Source organism: Cyprinus carpio, chromosome A4 (assembly GCF_018340385.1).
Source record: "Cyprinus carpio isolate SPL01 chromosome A4, ASM1834038v1, whole genome shotgun sequence".
NCBI classification, from domain to species: domain Eukaryota; kingdom Metazoa; phylum Chordata; class Actinopteri; order Cypriniformes; family Cyprinidae; genus Cyprinus; species Cyprinus carpio.
In genome coordinates, this window is record NC_056575.1 from 7,751,437 (window position 1) to 7,774,751 (window position 23,315).

The 23,315-nt window shown below is 37.4% G+C and overlaps 1 long non-coding RNA gene and 1 pseudogene across 1 annotated transcript; both read right to left on the bottom strand.

Annotated features, from left to right (window-relative positions):
- Positions 1–7,417: 7,417 nt before the first annotated feature.
- On the bottom strand, positions 7,418–8,085 carry LOC109069268. Its single transcript, XR_002014189.2, has 4 exons — positions 7,986–8,085; positions 7,821–7,865; positions 7,638–7,700; positions 7,418–7,454 (listed from the first exon to the last, which is right to left on the bottom strand). It is a non-coding gene; the product is annotated as an uncharacterized LOC109069268 (long non-coding RNA).
- An 832-nt stretch (positions 8,086–8,917) lies between these two features.
- Positions 8,918–22,259, bottom strand: LOC122139389 (annotated as a pseudogene).
- Positions 22,260–23,315: the final 1,056 nt, after the last annotated feature.

Sequence of the window (23,315 nt, forward strand, 5' to 3'; positions counted from 1 at the left end):
AAAGAAAAACTTATTCCAACCTGTACACATTAGTCCAACACCACTGTCTTGTGAACAGAGCCCCACAGTCCACCCCGATGTTGGACAGAGGTGAATCTGTGACTCTTTTCCTCTACACTGAATCTCTTGTGTCCACATCTGAGTGTCTACTTTGTCAAAAGCAGCTGCTCCCAGCACCTGTACAGGAGCCCCACAGTCCAGCTCTCTACACACAACCTCTGCATCCTGCTGGTCAAAGACAGCGTCACACACTGACATCCACGTCTGATTATGAAGTATCTCTAACCTCCCAGAGCAGCGAGAACCTCCAACCAGCCGGACACCTGAACAGTGAAAGAAAAAGAAACATTGGTAACACTTCATAAGGTTAATTTTGTAAACATCAGTTAATGCATTAGGTATAATGAACACAATGTACAGTACACCATTATTTTGAATCATTCATTGATCTAGGTTAATGTTAAATGTACTACTGTTAATCTTTTACTCAGACTTGTTCATCATGATGCATTCATCTTAATTTATACTAACTGGTATGTTTTATAAAAAAAATACTATTTCAGTCTTTCTACTTCAAAATTTCATGTTTAAAAAATACTATTTCAGTCTTTCTACTTCAAAATTTCATGTTTAATTCAATGAGTTTCTAGTAATTAATTGTGAAATGTTCAACCAACTTCTGTTCAATTAATGTTGTAAATGCATGGCCATTTTTTGCATTAAACAGTGTTAACCTTGTTATAATGTTTTAACAAATATTAAATATGTCTGATGATTAGACACTGACATTTTTCTCTCATGAAAAAAAAAATACTGGTACAATTTTTAACAATATAAATATTGTCATTAAGTTATTAATGTTAAAAGAAAAGCAGTTTTAAAGTTTGGAAATACAATATTTTTTTTTAAACCTATTAATGAGAGGTTTATATAAGGCCTTTCCATATGACCCACAAACCTTCACATAAGACCCACATCCATTAAACACAACATAACCAAACCAAACACATTCCAACACTGTACCCTTGTCTTAATGACCCACAGTTCTTCAGCGTGGACTCTGATCCAGTACACATGGCAAAATTTATCCACATTGGTCCTGATTCTGGTCCAAAATGCACATCACTCAGAGCATCTACATGTTCTCCACAGTCCAGCTCTCTACACACCACTGCAGCATCAGCCAAATCCCAGCCATCACCACACACTCTTCCCCACTGACCTCTATGAAGAAGCTCCACTCTACCAGCACAGCGACTGTGACCACCAACCAACCTCACATTCACACGGTCTAAATATTGAACAGAAAGCATGAGAGATGAAAAGACAAGAAGAAACATTAAGATAAAATAATCACACATAATGAGAAAAAAAGAATAAAAACACTTCCAGTACAGCACCTTCACTAATATTAGCATCCTTGGCAAAGTACAAAAGTCTTAGTCTGTAATTCAAAATACTAGTAAATGACAACTAAAATATTTAGTGAATTTATTAGTGTTAAAAATGCACAAAAATATGTGCCACAATTATTAGCTGTGCCAGAAATGAATGTAAGCAAAAATCTACCTTAATTATATACCCATTCATATTCTACATTCTTAAGTTGATCTGAGTGATTAGGAAAAGTTTCAAAGGCCAAAATCCTATAGGCATCCATCACTATACAGTAATTATGCATGACAAAAGTTGCTGAGTTGCACAGATCAAGAAGTTGTTATATAAGAAAACAGATTATTAATTAGGAATGCCCATCAATAATTAAAAAGTTTGGATCAGCTGGAGATGTTAAAAGTTGGCTTAGAAAAGAATGTGTATACTGACTAATGAAATGCTGCCTACAGTTTTTTTCACAGCCTGTTTTGCTCATATTTACCAAAGATACCAAAATTAGTGGAGAACATCTTATAATCATTTAATTTAGGGATTTGAATCTAAAGTGGAACCTGCACACACTAGTCCAACGATGTATTCATGAGAACAGTTGTTTTCATGTGATGGTGACGTTGGACAGAGGTGAATCTGAGATTCATTTCCTCTGCACTGAATCTCTTGTGTCCCATCTCGAGCGTCTCCTTTGTCAAAGCAGCTGCTCCCGCACCTGTACGGAGCCCCACAGTCCAGCTCTCTACACACAACCTCTGCATCCTGCTGGTCAAAGGCAGCATCACACACTGACATCCACGTCTGATTAAGATGTATCTCAACTCTCCCAGAGCAGCGAGTACCTTCAACCAGCCGGACTTCTGAAACAGCACAGATCATTTAAATAGTTGTTAACAACAGCAGCAATAATAACAGTGTATTTATAGAAAATATATTCCTTAAATTTAGATTTCTCAGAGATATATGTTTTAAAATCTCTGAAACAATTTTTTGGCTAATATTTACAGTAATTTCTGATAATTTCATAACATGTAAAGAAAAATGCTCATCACACATACACGAGTGGAATTATTATCACTCAGACAAAAAAAAAAAAAACATTTAGGCAGAAAAACATTACAAAAAGCACTAGCAGATGCTTTTTAACTGAGACATAGAAAAAAACGTTAAGAAGTTTAAACGTTTTGTAGAACTAATTTCAAAAAGAGATGTACAGATGTTACATCTGATACAGATGTTTTTTTTGTTTGTTTGTTTGTTTGTTGTTGTTTTTTTGGTATACATGTACAACCAAAAAAATATTAGCGTTTATTAGACTCTAATATCAGAGAAAAAATATTAGATTGATGTAGTAATTTGGAACAGCTCACCTGAGCAGATGACTCCAGAAACTTCAGAATGAAGACAGGGAGATTTATCCCAACCTGATAATCCACAGTTCTTCAGTGTAGTTTCTGATCCAGTACACATGACAAAACTCATCCAGATTGGTCCTGATCCTGATCCAAAATAAGCAGCACCCAGAGCATCTACAGGTTCTCCACAGTCCAGCTCTCTACACACCACTGCAGCATCAGCCATATCCCAGCTATCACTACACACTGTTCCCCACTGACCTCTATGAAGCACCTCCACTCTACCAGCACAGTGACTGTGACCACCAACCAACCTCACATTTACACGGTCTGTTAATAAAATAGATGAATAACAGACTAATTGAAAGAGGGCAAGATTAGGGGGAAAAGAATGGGAGTCAGCGGCAGCATAATATTGCTTAATGTTTCATTTGAGATTATTTTCCTCCTTGATTCAAAGTATAAACCTACCAGAGGTGATGAGTTTTATCAGAAACATCAGCATCAGACAAGTCTTCATCTTCTCCTTCTGCTCAACAAACTATTTTCATCAGCTGAAAATGCAGCACAAGTTTCTCCTCTCCCTCCTTTCTTCTGCTCCCTCAAACACACTGAAGAAACTGGCTCCTGTCAGCCCCCTAAAGAGAGAGTATGAGCCAAAACTTTCCAATCACGTTCATCATTACCTTATTAGACACAACAGAGGAAATCATCAAACAACTTAACTGACAAATCAGAGGAGCCATTTCTGATTTTCACCATATATATCAAAAGAAAGTCAGCGCTGAAAAGGACTCCTCCCTCCTCCATATAGAGACTCTTCAGTGAGGATGCGCACACACACCTGCCAGAGGCAAAAATAGACACACATCATACAGGAGACATTAAAGATTTCAGAGAGAGGAAGCACTCCGGGATATTTACAGCATCAACAGCTGCTGAGATACAGAGACGGATAACTGCTCACTTCAAACTTCATATCATCATATTTTCCTCTTACAAATAAATTCAGTAAAATTCCTTAAATTGTGACACCCAGCAAATAACAATTTCTTATTCCATTTTCTCCCAAAAAGTAAAAATAAATAAATAAATAAAATAATATACATATATATATATATTATATATATATATATATATATACATATATATACACATACATATATATATACATATATATATATAGATATATATATATATATATATATATATACATATATGTACACATATACACATATATATATATACATATATATATACACATGCATGTGTATATTTAAGAAAAATATGTTGTTTATATTATCAAAATATATACTGTATGTGTGTGTAATTATATATACATAATAAATATACATAGTACACACACATATATTATGTAAACTTTGAATTTTAACACACTTTGTTAAAACATCTAAAAAACAAACACTACATTATACCCCTCACATATCACATTGCAATGAGTTCAGGAGATATATAAGAAAATAATAACAAAAATAACTTATGTAGAGATAACTACATAATTCCCAAGATTTACAACCTTGTTTCCCATTCTGGCATTATTATTAAGTATCAATGATTATTATCATTATTATTGTCCATTCAATTTTAATGTTTATTTTTAGAACACACAAATCTATGTCTTACTCTAATTAAAATCTAAATAACAGCACATTGGCTTCTGCGTTGAATGTAGCAATGTGTTTACTCAACCACACGATGGTAGAAAAAAAAAACTCTTCCAATAGATGGCAGCAAAACACTTATTCCAGAAACGAGCTGATAAGTGTCTTGTGCTTGTGTTAGGACAGGAGGAAGCGTGTCAATATTAAACACTTACAAATTGTTTAGTTCTTTTTCAAAACGATGAAATCTCAATGATCTTTTTCTGATCAAACAGACATTTCATTGTGGTAAAATGTTTTGGTAAAAAAGCCTGAAATTAGACAAAGAAACAATAGTGCTTCATAAGAGATTGAGGTCTGAGAGATGTGAGATACTGAGAATTTAAGTTTTATTAACAACCATTGTAGGTGACAAACTGTTGATTTATCAACAATAAATTAAGAGGCGGCATTTTATATATCAGCAAAATAACAATCTCAACTTTTTTTTTTAAGTCATGTTAGTATGAGTTACAGATGACATGTTTAGCCTTGTGCAGTAAAATTATAATCATCACTGAAAATCTTCCAGGTCAGTGAATACAACGAAGCAGTCTGCAAACACCATCACCTGGGTGTGTTTGTGCACTTTACTATTTTCTTACCCTCCTAGGTTTTTTTTTTTTTTTTTTTTTTCTTAACTGTCTAAAGCACTTCTCAGAGTCTCCATCTTCATTCTCTACCTCCAGAATATTATATTACATGTATTAAAGGAATCTGTTGTCCAGTGATGATATCATCATTGTTATTTGGAGTGCTCTCTTTCACCATCTGAGTAGCAAAGAGAATATTTTCAATTATTAGATTCATAAATTAGGTGCTTTTGATTTAGATTTAAAACTTTTGTTTGATTTTCAGGGCTAGTTTAATCACAACAGTTTAACAGTACTGTTATGAATTTAATTATGAATGTACTTTTGATGTCAAAGTGAATTTACTTAAAAACACACAAAGAATTCAAGATTATGTCTGTGTAGTCTCATCACAGTCCATCTTCACTGAGCCCAAAATGAAGGACACTGCCACAGACTTGAGTCAATGTGATAAACATTTCACTTTACCCAGGCAGTCAGTTTGAGCTGATTCAACACCAGATCTGCCACAGTTCTGCTATTGATTGGCTGCATCTGAAAGCTTAGGCAGCTGATTTTTGTTGCCTTGCTGCCCTAATCAGGCTATGTCTTTTCAGGCGTTTACGCACAAAACTTCACAAAATTGATTTAAGATGGATATTTGAGGCAGCATAAGAGTTTAATGATCCACAAGACAAGAGTCGAGACAGCTTTTGTGATAACTAAGCGAATATTTCATTACTACAATATTAATTTCTCACTAGACAATACATCAAAAGTGGAAAAGTAAAAAACATACATTTACACAAAAACTGACCACCAGGCACAAACTTGAACATACGGGACAATGGGATATCAAAGACAGCAAAGTGTGCATCTATACACCAGTCAGGTTAGAAGCAGACTTACAGTCTTTACAATGGCACACACTGTATATAAATGTAGATGATATCATTTTCACAACTCGCAACTTTCAAAACTGTTTTACGGAGTTTTTTGTCTAAACGGTTTTTGCATAAACACCTTCATCAGACGACGAACTGGTATGTTGTTAAACAACAGTCCAATCCTTTGAGCACACTTCTGTACTTCTATCCTTCACAGTCTCATTTTCATTGCATTTCATTTCATTTTTTAAATATGGTGCTACCCTAACTAGGGGCTATGCTGCCTTCAAAAATCGATCTGATGAAAACATCTCAGTAGGACCAGATGTGTACACAATCATTGGACATGTTTTGTTCTGGAGGTAGTATTTTTTCAGCTTTCAGACCATAAACTTTATTAAAAAATAAAAATAAAAATAAGGACAACACGTCTATTTTCTACAACTGTAGAAAAAAGAAGCCAAAATGTCCTAGAAATGAGGGCTGTCATCCTGCACCGATGACGTCATATGAAGCCAGAGTCCATGTAGAAGTGATTGTAAGGTGGAGCCGCAGTATCAAGGTCCCGCCCAAACTTCCAAAGACTCAATCACAAGCACATAATAATCACAACGCACCCTGTTTTTACAGCATCAATAACTAACAAAAACAAAACGTATTTTACATTAGTTTGATTAAAAACTACATAAGATCACAGAAACCGTCTTTGGGGAAAAAAATTATTTGAAGTGTAATTAGATTTTTTTGTTTGGCTCATGAGGCGAGGGTTTTGTAATACTGCAGTCAGCCATCATGGGCCAATCAAAATGTTTTTATTAAAAAGGTTAAGAGTGTGATTTGGGACAGGGCTGTTATCACAGTAAATTTATTAATACTTGTACAACACCAAGACATACTTAACGCAAGCATCATGTTAGTTATAATGTTTTCATTCATAAACAAACAAAGCTTAAAAATATTAAATGTTTTGAAAAATTAAATAAGCGCCCAATTTATTTCTTTATTTGTTTTAATTAACACAGAACCGGGTGTTGGCTCCAACTTCAAGCGAGGGACAGAGCACAGAATCAGTGTTTACTAGAAAAAAAATACATAAGCATGACTTTATTCATTTATACTTGTTTTTTCATGATAGTTTAATGTTTTTTTCTTTTTTTTTATGAATGTGAATGTTAAAGAAAAAAAAGAGAAGCAAAGAAATGGTACTAGAGCAATTTCAAACTTGTGCAAAGCAATTGATTTTTCCAAAATGCAAGCTAGAGAACTCATTTAAAACCTGAAGCTATAAGATCATTTAAACCCAGCTCTAGATGGTTATTTTCATATTTAAATAAACCATAAATGAATGAGGATTGGATTCTATTGAAAGAAAATTCTATGAAAAGACAAAAGCAAATATATCATCTTAAATGTTGTATGAAAAGACAAAAGAAAATATATAAACTTAAATGATCAAATTATTGTAAGGAGTGAAATTATTTAAGGAGTGAAATTATTATTTAATAAAGTAAAAAATGAGACAAAACATACCTAACAGGTTTCTCTCATCTTCATTGCTGTGCTTCACATCATCATACTCCTCCTGATCTCCCTCTGATACACATGTGAAAATAAAACCTCACATTGTAATGTGTAACACAGCTTGTGTCATTCATCTCATTCTCCTCATGACTTTCTGAGACTATTAGATTAAACCTGATAAAGCCATAATGATTCATTAATGCAATAAACGCATTAAATATTAATAGAAACAAAATCTGGCTCGGTGTGACTCACCTGTTACATCTTGAGAGTCCTGTCCATTAATGATGACATCATCATAATGCTCTGGAGTGTCCACTACATACACATGGACATATAGACAGAACAAAGGTTGCATTTTATTGGTACAGTGCATCACTTTAAAAGGACTATGTTAGAAAATGCCTTTTAAAAAATATTTAAAAAAAGTAACAACACCTTTAATATCAGAGTTGTGTTCAGTGGTGATGACATCATCATAATCTGTTATTAAAAAAACAAAAGCAAATATATCATCTTAAATGTTGTATTTAGTATTTAAAACTAAGACATTTATTTGAGAAAATTATTATTTAATAAAGTAAAAAATGAGACAAAACATACCTAACAGGTTTCTCTCATCTTCATTGCTGTTCTTCACATCATCATACTCCTGATCTCCCTCTGATACACATGTGAAATAAAACCTCACATTGTAATGTGTAACACATCTTGTGGTCACTTCATCTCATTCTCCTCATGACTGTCTGAGACTATTAGATTAAACCTGATAAAGCCATGATGATTCATTAATGCTTTCTATTTCATAGAAACAAAATCTGGTTTGGTGTGACTCACCTATTACATCTTGAGAGTCCTGTCCATTAATGATGACATCATCATAATGCTCTGGAGTGTCCGCTACATACACATGGACATATAGACAGAACAAAGGTTACATTTTATTGGTACTGAGCATCACTTTAAAGGGACTATGTTAGAAAATGCCTTTAAAATAATTTTTAAAAAGTAACAACACCTTTAATATCAGAGTTGTGTTCAGTGGTGATGACATCATCATAGCTCTCAGGTGTGTCTTCTACAAATTTAACACGAGTCAAATACCATCACACCAAATAAACCTGAATGTATATTTTCTTAATTTAATATATAGATTTAAATATATTTGAATTAATAATTAGAAAATATATATTTCTAATTTAATATATAGATTATAGATTAACAGATATAGGGCCAGATTTACTAAAAGTTTGTGTCAGTGCAAACCCTTATTTGTCATTAAAAAAATAAAAAACTTCTCTCAGGATTTGCAAAAGACATGCAGTTAAACATTATCAATTAAAAAAAAAAAAAAGTGATATAAATTTATGGGAGAAGAGTACACAGGTATTTTTATAAATGGAGTTTTCTTTTCCTTCCTTTTTTAAAAAAATCTCCATCCACATGAAACGCAAAGCATGCTATGAAGCACTATCAAGAGCATGCCAAGCCAACGGATGGCGATATAATCTCAACCGTAAAGCCATGTTGGACAATCAGAAGCCTGAAAAAGTCCAGTAGGCGGAGATAAAAGCACTGGCTCTAACATCACAAGCCAAAATCTCCAGTTTCGCTGCCTACAAGATAACAATGCAACCAGAGTTTTTGAAAAATCTTCACCCTAGCAGGAGTTTTCAAAAATGTTCGGTTTCAGTGACCTGGTGCTTGTGTTTTGCGTGTGGACGAACGGACAAAACCGCGTAGAAAAGCGGCGGTTTTAAAAATAACCACAACCACTTTGCGTGGACAGCGCCTTGGTCATTACGGAAATTTTCTGGCTATGTTGATGTTCTTTAATTTGATCAACTACAGAACTTTCCACTCCCATTAGCACTTTATAGGATTGGGTTCTCACACTAATTTGCCCTGTTTAATAAATCTGGCCCTTAGAATTACAACTAGAACTGCACCTGTCATTTTAATCAAGTAAAAAATAAACGTATTATCGAAACATGATATGACCAGATTTCAAGACAAGAATGTAACAAAATTCGAACTGTAGATCAGGACAAATAATGCAAAATGATTTCAGAGACAAATAATGCAGGAATTCTGTGGTTTGAAGCAGGAGGTTTAACAGGACTAAATAAGGGATATGAAACATTATCGATGAACATCTACTGTCTGACAGACGCCATCTTATTAATGTATTTAAATGAGATTGATGGCTCATGTCTCACAACCCCTCTGAGTGAAGTGATTGTGTCTGTGCTGAATCTCCTCATAAAGGCCCTCAGACATCGTCCTGTGTCTCCTCTTAGAGAGAGCTGTGAGTGTAGACAGACAAACCTGCTGTCAGGTTCACAACACATGACTGATCACACACTGAATAAGACACAAGATGACCGTCTCTGGATCTCTCCTACCTCTCCTCTCACACTCTGTTCTGCTGAATCAGTATAAGCAGTGGCACTAAGAGCAGTAAGAGCCCAACACCCAGAACAATCACAAGCACTGGGGGAGACGCTGGTGGAGGAGTTTGTGGAGGAGAGAATGATGTTGAGCGCACTGCAGGAGAAACTGGAGGAGAAGCTGATGTTGTTGTGGCAGGAGTAGTGGACACTGACACATCTGATAAATCTGCCAAATCAGACACAAACACATTAAAAATCATACAAATGATTAATTTATACACTCAACTATTATTAGCACTAAAATTATCTAAAAATGTTGCTTTGACCTGCACAGGTTAGTGTAACAAGCCTCTTGCAGGAGCAGTCAGTGTGGTTATTCAGGGAGAGAGGACAGTCCCACAGGTGAATCTCATTCCCTCTGCATTCAACTTTGTTCATCCAGACAACACCTTCACCAGCACCAAAGGTTGAATTCCCATCAGCCCTCAGTGCTGCTCCACAACCCAGCTGCCTGCAGACCACCTGAGCATCGCTGATGTCCCACTGATCATCACAGACTGAGCCCCACACAGCGTTATGATACACCTCCAGCCTCCCAGAGCACCGGCCCTCCCCTTCACGCAGTATGAGAGGAAGATGCTCTAAAACACACACATCACAAAAAAGGAAACAAAACAATCAAACAAACAACAACAAAAAAAAACAGTAATTGCCAGCAGAGTATAGTCAGAACAGTGGCGTCTGCACAAGAGTATGTGTGTGATCGTGTATATGCCCAGATGAAATGCTGTTGGTGCAGTACATTAGAGTACCATTACCCTACATTGTCTACAGCATTCATGATTTTTATGTTTGCTGCCATTAAATAAACTTACCTGAACACTGTTTCTGGTGGAGAGATGTGGAGCATGTCCGGTAGCTCTGAGGAGACTCAAGACTCTCCTGTTCTATAATCACAATTGTAATATATGTATTTCATGCATCTTCTCAAAACATAAATGTTGAAGGATTACTCTTTTATTGTTTGGTGATGTAAAATGCATCTGTTTTACCTGAGCAGATAATTTTGGCCACTTCATTTTTGCCACAGACATTCTGTCCCCAGGGTGAAGATGGACACTGCCATAAAGTGGAATCATGTCGTCGACATTTAAAAAAATCAAGCCAATTATAAGACTTCAGTCCCTCTGAATAACTGGGTTCACTGCCAGATCTTCCACAGTTCAGCTCTTGACAGATCAGACTCGCTGTGTCTCTGCCCATCTGGTTCCAGCACACATTACCCCAGGATCCATTGTAGAAAACCTCCACATTCCCTTCACAGCCCTCAGTTAAACCTGATCTCTTTAAACTCTAGATAGAAAAGGATAAGAAATAATCTCAGCTCTCATCCAACCCTGTTAATTTCAAACACTGGATTTTACATATACAGTGGGTACGGAAAGTATTTCAGACCCCCTTAAATTTTTTCACTCTTTGTTATATTGCAGCCATTTGCTAAAATCATTTAAGTTCATTTTTTTTCCTCATTAATGTACACACAGCTCCCCATATTGACAGAAAAACACAGAATTGTTGACATTTTTGCACATTTATTTAAAAACAAAAAAAAACTGAAATATCACATGGTACCAAGTATTCAGACCCTTTGCTCAGTATTTAGTAGAAGCACCCTTTTGAGCTAATACAGCTATGAGTCTTTTTGGGAAAGATGCAACAAGTTTTTCACACCTGGATTTTGGGGATCCTCTGCCATTCCTCCTTGCAGATCCTCTCCAGTTCTGTCAGGTTGGATGGTAAACGTTGGTGGGAAAGCCATTTTCAGGTGGCTGTCCACCACCAATTGGGTTTTAAGTCAGGGCTCTGGCTGGGCCATTCATGAACAGTCACGCAGTTGTTGTGAAGCCACTCCTTCGTTATTTTAGCTGTGTGCTTAGGGTCATTGTCTTGTTGAAAGGTGAACCTGCGGCCCAGTCTGAAGTCCTGAGCACTGTGGAGAAGGTTTTCGTCCAGGATATCCCTGTACTTGGCCGCATTCTATCTTGGTCTCATCAGACCAGAGAATCTTATTTCTCTGTTTTTTAGCAAACTCCATGCGGGCTTTCATGTGTCTTGCACAGAGGAGAGGCTTCCATCGGGCCACTCTGCCATAAAGCCCAGACTGGTGGAGGGCTGCAGTGATGGTTGACTTTCTACAACCTTCTCCCATCTCCCGACTGCATCTCTGGAGCTCAGCCACAGTGATCTTTGGGAGCTTCTTTACCTCTCTCACCAAGGCTCTTCTCCCCCGACATCTCAGTTTGGCCGGACGGCCAGCTCTAGGAAGGGTTCTGGTCGTCCAAAACGTCTTCCATTTAAGGATTATGGAGGCCACTGTGCTCTTAGGAACCTTAAGTGCAGCAGAAATTTGTTTTGTAACCCTTGGCCAGATCTGTGTCTTGCCACAATTCTGTCTCTGAGCTCTTCGGGCAGTTTTTTTCCTTTGACCTCATGATTCTCATTTCCTCTGACATGCACTGTGAGCTGTAAGGTCTTATATAGACAGGTGTGTGGCTTTTCTAATCAAGTCCAATCAGTATAATCAAACACAGCTGGACTCAAATGAAGGTGTAGAACCATCTCAAGGATGATCAGAAGAAATGGACAGCACCTGAGTTAAATATATAAGTGTCACAGCAAAGGGTCTGAATACTTAGGACCATGTGATATTTCAGTTTTTCTTTTTTAATAAATCTGCAAAAATGTCAATAATTCTGTGTTTTTCTGTCAATATGGGGTGACGTGTGTACATTAAGGAGGAAAAAAAATGAACTTAAATGATTTTAGCAAATGGCTGCAATATAACAGAGTGAAAAATTTATATTTTTTTCTCCATATGATTGACTGACTGTATTTGGACGACTGAAATATATCCACAATTTTTCTGGGAGGGTTTATTTTTATATCATAACACTGAACTGTTTACCTGAGCACACGACTCCTACATCCTCCTTGTGTTGACAGTCATGTTTTCCCCAGACGGGAGAAGAGCAGCTCCACAGGGACGTCTCATTCCCCTCACACTCCACCTCATCCAGCCATATGGGTCCAGAACCAGGACCAAACCAGGCTGGTACCTGCTGGTTACTGAGGGCCACTCCACACTGCAGCTGTCTGCACACCACATGAGCATCTTTAATATCCCAGGAGTCATCACACACTGTCCCCCATGAGCCGCTGTGAAAAACCTCCAGCCTCCCTGCACAGTCTCCCCCAGAACCCACCAGCCTGATGGACCCCCGACCTGATATTCAGAGACAGAAAAACACATTATTGATCACAAACAACTGAAGAATCTGTCCAGATGTTGTTCTTCTCACCAAGGCAGGTGATTGACAGCTGTTGTGTGGAGCTGCAGTTGAGAGTTTGTGGAGAGCTGCAGTTCCCCAGATGAGCTTCACTCCCAGAGCACTGGAAGACCGTCACACAACACTCATGACTGTGTTCAGGACTGGATGAAGAGGAGCTGTAGAAGTTCAGCACAGAGCCACAGCCCAGCTGTCTGCAGACCACAGAGGATTCAGTGAGAGACCAGGAGTCCAGCAGAACTCTCCTCCAGACCTGATGGATGAAAACTTCCACCTTCCCCTCACACTGTCTCTCTCCAGACAACCGCACCAGACCGTCATGAAGAGCCAGAGAGGAATCTGAGGAGAAGATGTGGCATTTTATTAAGATATAGGAAGGTAATTTATGTTTAACTTTTTTCAATAAAATCCTCTCACCAGAGCAGATTACTCCAACATCCCGACTATGAGAACGTTCAGCTCGACTCCATGAAGAGATGGAACATTCTGAGAGTTTTGTTTCATTCCCATCACAATCAAACACATCAGCCCAGATTTCACCACTTTGCTCTCCAAACCAGTCTGATCCCACAACAGACACAGCAATCCCACAATTCAGCTGTCCACAGAGGACACTGGCAGCTCTCATATCCCAGCATGCATCACACACTGTGCCCCATTTACTGAAGTACTGACGTTCAACTCGACCAGAACAAGAGTCTGAACCATTTACCAGCCTGAGATCAGTGTAACCTGGACAAAGAACATGGTCTTAATGAAACAGAACAGGAAAGATAATAGTATGAATAATGATTAATTCTTCAGTTGTTTCTGTTTAATACAATCAAAGCAGGGCTTGACATTAACAGTTGTGTTTACCAGCCACTGTGGCTAGTGGTTTTCCAAAGTTACTAGCCACTCAGCATTTTCACTAGTCACAATTTTGTTGTTGGGAAATTACATTGTATATTATTAAAGTTGATTATGGTATGCCAAAACACTGTAGCTAGATTTACAACTTCTTCAAATACAAATGTCATGATTTAGTACATGATTCTCTGGTGGAACACATACCAGCAATTCTCAACCTGACTTCCACTTTTTTGTTGAACTGTCTTCTCTTTTATTTTTTTTCCATATATTTACATTGTATCTGCAGGATTTCTTTTTAAAATTAAGGCTTTTTAAGAGCTTTTATTTTTTAAAGAGCTGCACAAATAAAATGAATACCCCATGAGTGGGTTAGGGCAATGTCTATAGTAACATATGAATCATATAAAACAATTTTTATAAAATTATAAACTTCACATTTCAGCCTTTTAAACATTTTTTTATTAATGGGGTGAGACAAAAGTTTCAAATATAACTATAAAAAAATATAGCTGCAAGCAGCAATTACGGGGCCAAGCACTCCAGAGTCAAATTGAGGAGCTAAGCATGGCATGGACCATCAGACCAAATGCAGATAGGAGTAACTGAAGCCATTTTAGGATGATTGTAATTGATGATGGCGGAAAAAATCATAAATACAAGCACTAGTATTATGATTAAAATGGCTTATCACTTTTGACCAACAGGTGGCGCTGTAATCAAATCATTTTGGTGTGTTCTGTGTGAGGTGACAATGGCACACACAAAGTTTGGTGTCAGTATGCCAAAGCATTGTAGAGATACAGGCTGAAGTGTCATTTTGGCATCATGCCTGAAATTCGTCGCTGTGGTATGCGAAAACGATTTTGTCTATCGATACAAAATCCATAACATTTTCTCAGCACAGTCTGAAGATCATCTGATTCAATTTTGGTGAAAATTGGACCAAGGGTTGATGAGGAGTTCGAAAAAGTACGTTTTCAACATAAATCAAAATGGCGGACAGGAAGTTCAGAGTACTCTGACATATTTGGTATCTATGTTGTCAACATAAGCCAAGGAATATTTTGAGACCAGTTTCATTGCAATAGGCTAATGCAATATAAAGTTATAAGCATTTTTATAAATGTAATTATTAATGGTTAATGAATGGTTTATTACTCTTGACCAATAGGTGGCGCTGTTACCAAATTAATGTGGCATGGTCAGTGTGACGTGACAATTGCACCTGCAAAGTTTGGTGCAAAAATGTCAAAGCTTTGCAGAGATACAGCCTCAGATTTATTTTGGCATCTTACTACCAAATTTGTTGATCCGCCGCTAAACGAAAACCGTTTCGTATATCAACACAAAAATCCATAACTTTTTGTCAGCTTGGTCTGAAGATGATCCGAACCAAATTTGGTGAAAATCGAACTAACGGTCTAGGAGGAGTTCGAAAAGTAGTTTTTCAACTTTAATCAAAATGGCGGACTGGAAGTATGGCCAATTTTGGAATAATTGGTATCGATTTTCTCGTCATGATCCAAAGAATATAGCGACATGACTTTCATTGCAATAGTCTAATTCTTTCAAAAGTTATTAGCATTTTTAAGATATTTCATTATAACTTTTGACCACAAGGTGGCGCTGCCACCAAACTTTTTGAGTTGCTTCAGGGCATGGAGCCAAACATTTTTGTAATTATTTTCGTAGCGATACGATAATGCGTTCAAAAAATACAGCATTTTGAAACATAATTCAAAATGGCCAACACCTAAAATGGCCGACACGGGAAAATTGGATATCATTCGACTTGACATGACCCACCGAATCTAATGAGACCAGTTTTTGTGATTTTTGGCCAAACCATTCAGAAGTTATAAGCAAAAATATGCATTTTTCATATCTCCTGACCACTAGGTGGCGCTGCGTCGAAAAACTGCAGGAAGTCTCAGGTCATGTTTGTTATAAAAGACACCAAGTTTTGGTCTCAATACGAAAAAACCGTTGCGGAGTTATAGCCTCACAAGCATTTTTTGGTGGCGTGCTTTTCGTAGAATTTTTCGCTTCTGGTAGTCGAGAACGGTTGGACGAATCAACTTGAATTCCATAACTTTTTTGTCGGCCTCATCAGAAGATGAACTGAGCAATTTTCGTGAAAATCAGACTAACCGTCTAGGACGAGTCCGAAAAAGTAGGTTTTTCGAACAATTGAAAATAGCGAAAAAACTAAACCTTGCGATTTTGAATTTCGGGGTTCGTTCGACTTGGCCTGAGCCAAGGATTCAGAGGAAAAAAGAATTTTCATTTTGTGGCTTACGGTTTCAAAAGTTATTAGCATAAAAATATTGAAACTTTGGACAAGTGGTGGCGCTAGAGAGTTGGAGTTAGAGACTTCAAATTTGCTATAGTTAATGCTGGGACTGTCCTCTATCAGTGTGCCAAATTATACAACTTTCCCCACAATCGGTTCTATGGGCTGCCATAGACTTGCGGAAGAAGAAGAACACAAGAAGAAGAAGAAGAAGAAGAAGAAGAAGAAGAAGAAGAAGAAGAAGAAGAAGAAGAAGAGAAGAAGAAGAAGAAGAGAAGAATAACGCCAACGGTTTCAATATAAAAAACACACATCTATCTTCCTGTTTTATTTGTATAGATACTTAGAAAACATATTAGGGGATTTTAGCGATCCACTGGTTTACATTTAGCCTACACCTGCATGTTTGCTGTGTAAAATAATGGGTCGATTTTTGTGTTGGTCTGAACAAAAACAGCAGACGGGCTTATTGAAAATGCAAATTCATTCTGTCAGTAGGTTTTGGAGGAGCAAAATATAGTGGCTTACCCGGTAATAGCTGCGTACAAAAAGCAGCGCTTTAGCTTTTTAATGCTACTTTACCAAGCATAATTAAGATGAAATGAAAATACCATCGTAAGTTTTCTGAAGACAGTCGGTTTTTAATGCAATTATTTAATGCATTTAAAAAATTTATCTCACATTTGTAGTTTTAATATCATACATTTATGGCAGTTGTTAGGTTTTTTTTTTTTTTTCTTAATTTTGAATATTCTTGCAATATTCTATTCTTTTTCTGTTATATTTCACAACTATTTAGAACTTTAAGCTAAAAAGTTATTTCGCATCGTCCTGTGCTTGAAAGTATTAAAACCGTTTGAATGTTCAAATTCACGTGAATCATCTAGAAACCACCCTACCAACAACCAATCAACAATCTAAAAAAACAACAATAATAATACAAAAAATTATTACACCACCACAATAAAAAAAACCTCACAACTTTAAAGGATTAGTTCACTTCCAGAATAAAAATTTCCTGACAATTTACTCACATCCATGTCATCCAAGATGATCATGTATTTACTTTTTTCAGTCAAAAAGAAATGAAGGTTTTTGAGGAAAACATTCCAGGATTATTCTCCATATAATGGACTTCAGCGTGGACCAACGTCCAAATTGCAGTTTCAATTCAGTTTCAAACAGGGCTAGATGATTCCAGCTGAGGAATAAGGGTCTTGTCAAGTTAAAAGCGATACGTAATTTTCGAGAAAAAACAAAAACAAAAATGTTCATCTTGCACTGGCTCTGCAATGCGCTTCCACAACTTCACGCATTATGTAATCAAGTTGGAAAGGTCACATGCGGTTAGCTTTTCGTCTCTATTCTTTGGTTCAAAAAGTTTGGGTAGAGCGAAAAACTCCATCTCATTTTCTTCTCCAACTTCGTTGTTCTACCCTTTTTTGAAAAGGACGTTTGACTTGGGGAAGTCGTGGCCTAATGGTTAGAGAGTTTGACTCCTAACCCTAAGGTTGTGGTTTTGAGTCTCGGGCCGGCAATACCACGACTGAGGTGCCCTTGAGCAAGGGCACCGAACCCCCAATTGCTCCCCGGGCGCCGCAGCATAAATGGGCTGCCCACTGCTCCGGTGTGTGTGTTCACGGTGTGTGTGTGTGTTCACTGCTGTGTGTGTGCACTTTGGATGGTGTAAATGCAGAGCACAAATTCTGAGTATGGGTCACCATACTTGGCTGTATGTCACATCACTCACTCACTTTCTTGGCATGTTTGCTTTGTAAACACTGGGTTGGTACTTCCACCTACGTCACGCGTTGCCTTTCCAACATGACTACATAATGCGTGAAGTCAGGCTGGTGCAAGACGAGCATTTGTAGTTATAAAGTTTGTTTCGCTAGATTAGACCCTTATTCCTCAGCTGGGCCCTGCCCTGCACTGAAACGGCCGTTTGGACCTTTAACTCGTTGGGTCCCATCATAGACGTATTTACTATAATATTGGCGAAACAGATCTGGCAATCTATACAGAGCATATTTGTGTTTGCACTCTGGAGAGCGGATCAAAAGGTTTATTTACATTGTGTTTTCTGCAGCGTTGAGCATTGTAGCCAATCACAGCCATATCTGTTGATTTCATGAACGCAATTTGCCAATCAGAGGCATTTTAGTTAGAATCCACGCACCGCTCATAAAACTAGAGTCCAGTGCTGGGTTTTCAAAGAATCCTCTTATTATAACAAAACTTTTTAAGGTCGCGATGAACTAAAACGAGGAACAGCTTATTAGTGATTATAAAGGGAGTGCTCTTTGTGTGCTTTCTAAGCGATATTATCCTGCGGGATTCACACTTGAAAGAGCAATGGACAGGACAAAAATATACATGAAAATGTATGTGAATTGAACATCCACATATTTATGCGGGATTCACACTTGCAAAAACAATGAAAAAAACAAAAACATAAAAAAAAACAGTATTTAATTTAGGATAAGCTTCAAATCAAAAAAAAAAAAAAGGTCATAATAATTCTACACTTAAAATTTGAAAAAATCAACACTTTGAATAGTTTTCATTATCAATTGCTCATATTTAGGTGATCACACATAAATCGGCGCCTATGGGTCCCCTTGAAATCCACTATATGGAGAAAAATCTGGAACTGTTTTCCTTAAAAACCTAAATTTCTTTTAGACGGAAGAAAGATGTGAACATCTTGGATGACATGGGGGTGAGTAAATTTTATCCTTTATCCTTTAAAATCATTATAAAGTTGCTGTATGTAAGTTTTTGACTTTACTAAAGCATAAAAATAACATAATATGTTTGCAGATATTTACGAAACGCGCTAAGTTAACATATTTGTGAAACAATCTGAAAAACAATGCTACAGTCAGTTATTCTCCTTTGAAAATGTGCATTCCAGGTAAATTTTGGAAATGCCTTCCATCGTTAGGTGCGCTCGTCCCTGTTGGTGTCGTCAATCTGGCAACCTGCTGTGTGTCAAGTCTGAGGAGGAGGGACCTGGTGAAAAAACCCTCTCCAATATTTTGAATGTGGACTGCAGTACCTAGCTCAACCACCAGGTGTCAATCCTACATACAGCACATTTAATGCTTAAATAGGCAAGGCTTACTTCAGGGCAGATTTATTACTGGCCCGTTCGGGCCACTGACAATTCTGTCAACTGTCTCGAACATCTTTCATGCTGGCTGGCCCTGGGGCATTGGGCAGTCATTACTGTCAAGCCCTGTGTAATTCAGCAAGTTCGTTAACCTCAAAGGTAACAAAATGAATGTGCTTGCTAAGGCTTTCTCAACAAATTAAAAAAAATATATAAAAATAAATAAATAAACAAACAAAATGGAAAGAAGGGGGCTGGGAAGAAAACAAAAAAAAGAAAAATATATGGAGCTCAATTAACTATCGCACCAATTTTGTGATTGGCTGTTATGGGGTGTGGGTGCCAGGGTGGGCCAATAGCCTCTGATCGGGTGGCCCAGGCCCACCCTGGCCCCCTGGGGGAGGTGGGCCTGGATACATATGAAAAAAACACTTGTGCCGCATTTTGACTTTGATGCGTACAGTGCTCATTATTCAATAGAATCATAGCCTTTCAAAGTTGAATCATCACATTAATCTAGCCTATTGTGTTTCTTGTCTTTCTGTCCTCAAATTTAAGACCTCTAAAAATTCTAACAGGCTTTTCTTGTAGCATTTTAGAATTTCAACAACTAAATTTAAAAGTTCTTAAGGACCCGCAGAAACCAACCAAAGTGGCTAATGACTGTGTTACACGTCACTACTGATATCCACCCATTGGGCAATTAATGTCAAGCCCTGTACAATAATAGTCTGTTTAACAATTAGATTTGTTTAAACATTATACCAGAACACATCAGTTCCACGTGATTGTCATGGGTGCAATTTATATTATTTGAAGCTGATGATGGGCAGCGTCGAATGAGTGATTCATTTCCTCTGGACTGAATCTCTTGTGTCCACATCTGAGTGTCTCCTTTGCCAAAAGCAGCTGCTCCCAGCACCTGTACAGGAGCCCCACAGTCCAGCTCTCTACACACAACCTCTGCATCCTGCTGGTCAAAGGCAGTGGCACACACTTTGTGCCATGTGTTCCCATGAGGTATCTCTAATCTCCCAGAGCACAGGTGAGGTCCATCAGCAAGTCTTGTAAATCGTCCATAGTTTATAGTTTCTGATTATATTTACACAACACACAAGACCATCTATCATGATTATGATACAGACATAAACCAACAGTAAGTCCTTTAATTAATAGAAAGGGATAAATGGATTAAAGTAATAGGTTAGACCATAAAATATACTAATTATCAATTCATTGTTTACAAAATGCTTTGAAATCAGTTATTTTATATTTCATATTTCATAAATGATGTTTTTGAATTAAAAAGTCTGATCAGTGATGCATTAAAAGGTTGATTTATTGAGCAGCTCACCTGAGCAAATGACTCCAGCATCATACCGATGACCACAGTTATGAACACCCCATCCTAATGATCCACAGTCCTTCAGTGTTGACTCTGATCCACTACATGCCACTTGATCCATCCAGATTGGTCCTGATCCTTGTCCAAAGTAAGCCCCATACACTGCATTTAAAGCCTCTCCACATCCCAGCTCTCTACACACAACTTCAGCATCAGTCTTATCCCAGCTTCTATGACACACTGTTCCCCACTGACCATCATGATGAACCTCCACTCTACCACTGCAGGAACTGTTACCACCAACCAACCTAACAGTCTTAAAATCTGTACATGAGAGAGAGAGAGAGAGAGAGAGAGAGAGAATTTAAACACAGTAGCAGAACAGAAGTTGGTAAATACAAATATTTATACATATTTTGAACTGGACAAATAAAGCTGGACAAGAGTATATTACAAATAACTCAAGAAAACAAACAATTTATTTAATTGCTGTTATTGTGTTGCAGTGTTTGGCAATTGCTAACATACTCTTTCTAAATTTGAGGTTCCTTGTCTTTAAACTTAACATATCTCCTGGAATACTAAACATTTATTTCAAAACTATTTTAACCCTGCTCAACTGTTTTTGCATCATAATTATACAAAACAATCAATCAAATGATACACAAGGATGTGACAATTGTAAAACACTACTACATGTGATTTTTTTAAATTTCAATGTTGATAATATATATAATATATAATAGTTAATAAATGTATATTTTTTTTTAAGCTTAAACATTGAAATTTTACCAGAACATATCAATCCCACATTGTTTTCTTGAGAGCACTGTATGTCATGCGAAGTTGAACACAACTGAATGAGTGATTCATTTCCTCTGCACTGAATCTCTTGTGTCCACATCTGAGCATCTCCTTTGCCAAAAGCAGCTGCTCCCAGCACCTGTACAGGAGCCCCACAGTCCAGCTCTCTACACACAACCTCTGCATCCTGCTGGTCAAAGGCAGCGGCACACACTGACATCCACGTCTGATTACGAAGTATCTCTAACCTCCCAGAGCACAGGTTAGATCCATTAACAAGTCGAGAAGGTATGTGACCTGTTTATATTATATAAATAACAATACACAAACACAAATGCTGGTTAAAAGTATATACAATAAATGATAGTTAAATACCACAATACAATTTTTTATATTAGAATATTAGCAACAAGTTCAATGATTTAAATTAACAAAAGAAAATCCCATAACCACACAAAACACAATCATTCTTTAAGTCTCCATAGTAAATCCGTGGGCAACAAGTTCAATGATTTACCTGAACAGATGACACTGGCATCAAGATTGTGATAACAGGTATGTATGCTCCATCCTCCTGACCCACAGTTCTTTAGAGAAGACTCTGAGCCAGTACATAACACAGCACTCATCCAGATTGGTCCTGATCCTGGTCCAAAATGAGCATCACCCAGAGCATCTACAGGTTCTCCACAGTCCAGCTCTCTACACACCACTGCAGCATCAGCCAAATCCCACCAGTCACCACACACTGTTCCCCACTTCTATGAAACACCTCCACTCGACCAGAACAGGAATGGACTCCAACCAACAACCAAACACACACTCCATCTCTAATGACGAAATAAAAATCTAGATAGAAAATACAACAAGCATAATCAAAATACAAACTCACCTCACTAAACACTACTCCTAACAGCTTCACTATACAATTAAGAGGATACAATACAAATAAGGATTATGTCAATGACGTAGGGGTGTAACGATTCACTCTTTTATCGATGCATCGATTACAAACCCTGACGATGCATAGGCTATGCATCGATCTTGAAACATGATTTTTGAATCGTGGATCGCCGATTTTCGGAAAGTAATCGATTTTAAAAGCTACAGAATCGAATGAATCGCGATTTCTATAGCGATTCAATGCTTTCAAAATCATATATACCACATTAAATACTACAAGCACGAATTAATGAAGACCTTAACAGTGGTTTGTGCCTCGCATCTCTCCTTCACGGCTCCACTGTTTACCCACCCGAGACTGTCACATCTCCATTGAGCTCGAACTCCGTCTCACTGACACATTTTTTGAGCAGCTGATGTGTGATCTGGAATCCTGATTTGATTTACATCTGTTTGTTAACACACAGTAGGCCCTACACTTTCTAACTAACATTTCTATGTATATTATAATGCCAGTCTCTCCGAGAGCTGTCATGACAGAAATAATATTCTAACTTTTATTTTATTTTAATTCTTACCAGCACACAGTAACCTCTGGTAATTATCACGAGAACAATTGTGTTTGTGCAATGGAGATGTTGGACAGAGGTGAATCTGAGACTCATTTCCTCTGCACTGAATCTCTTGTGTCCACATCTGAGCGTCCTCCTAACACTGTCAAAAGCAGCTGCTCCCAGCACCTGTACAGGAGCCCCACAGTCCACTCTCTACACACAACCTCATCCTGCTGGTCAAATTCACATAAACAAAACAACAACAACCACTTATTATTAAGAATCACCAACAACCCACAACAACAAGTGTTTCCACCAAGCAAGACA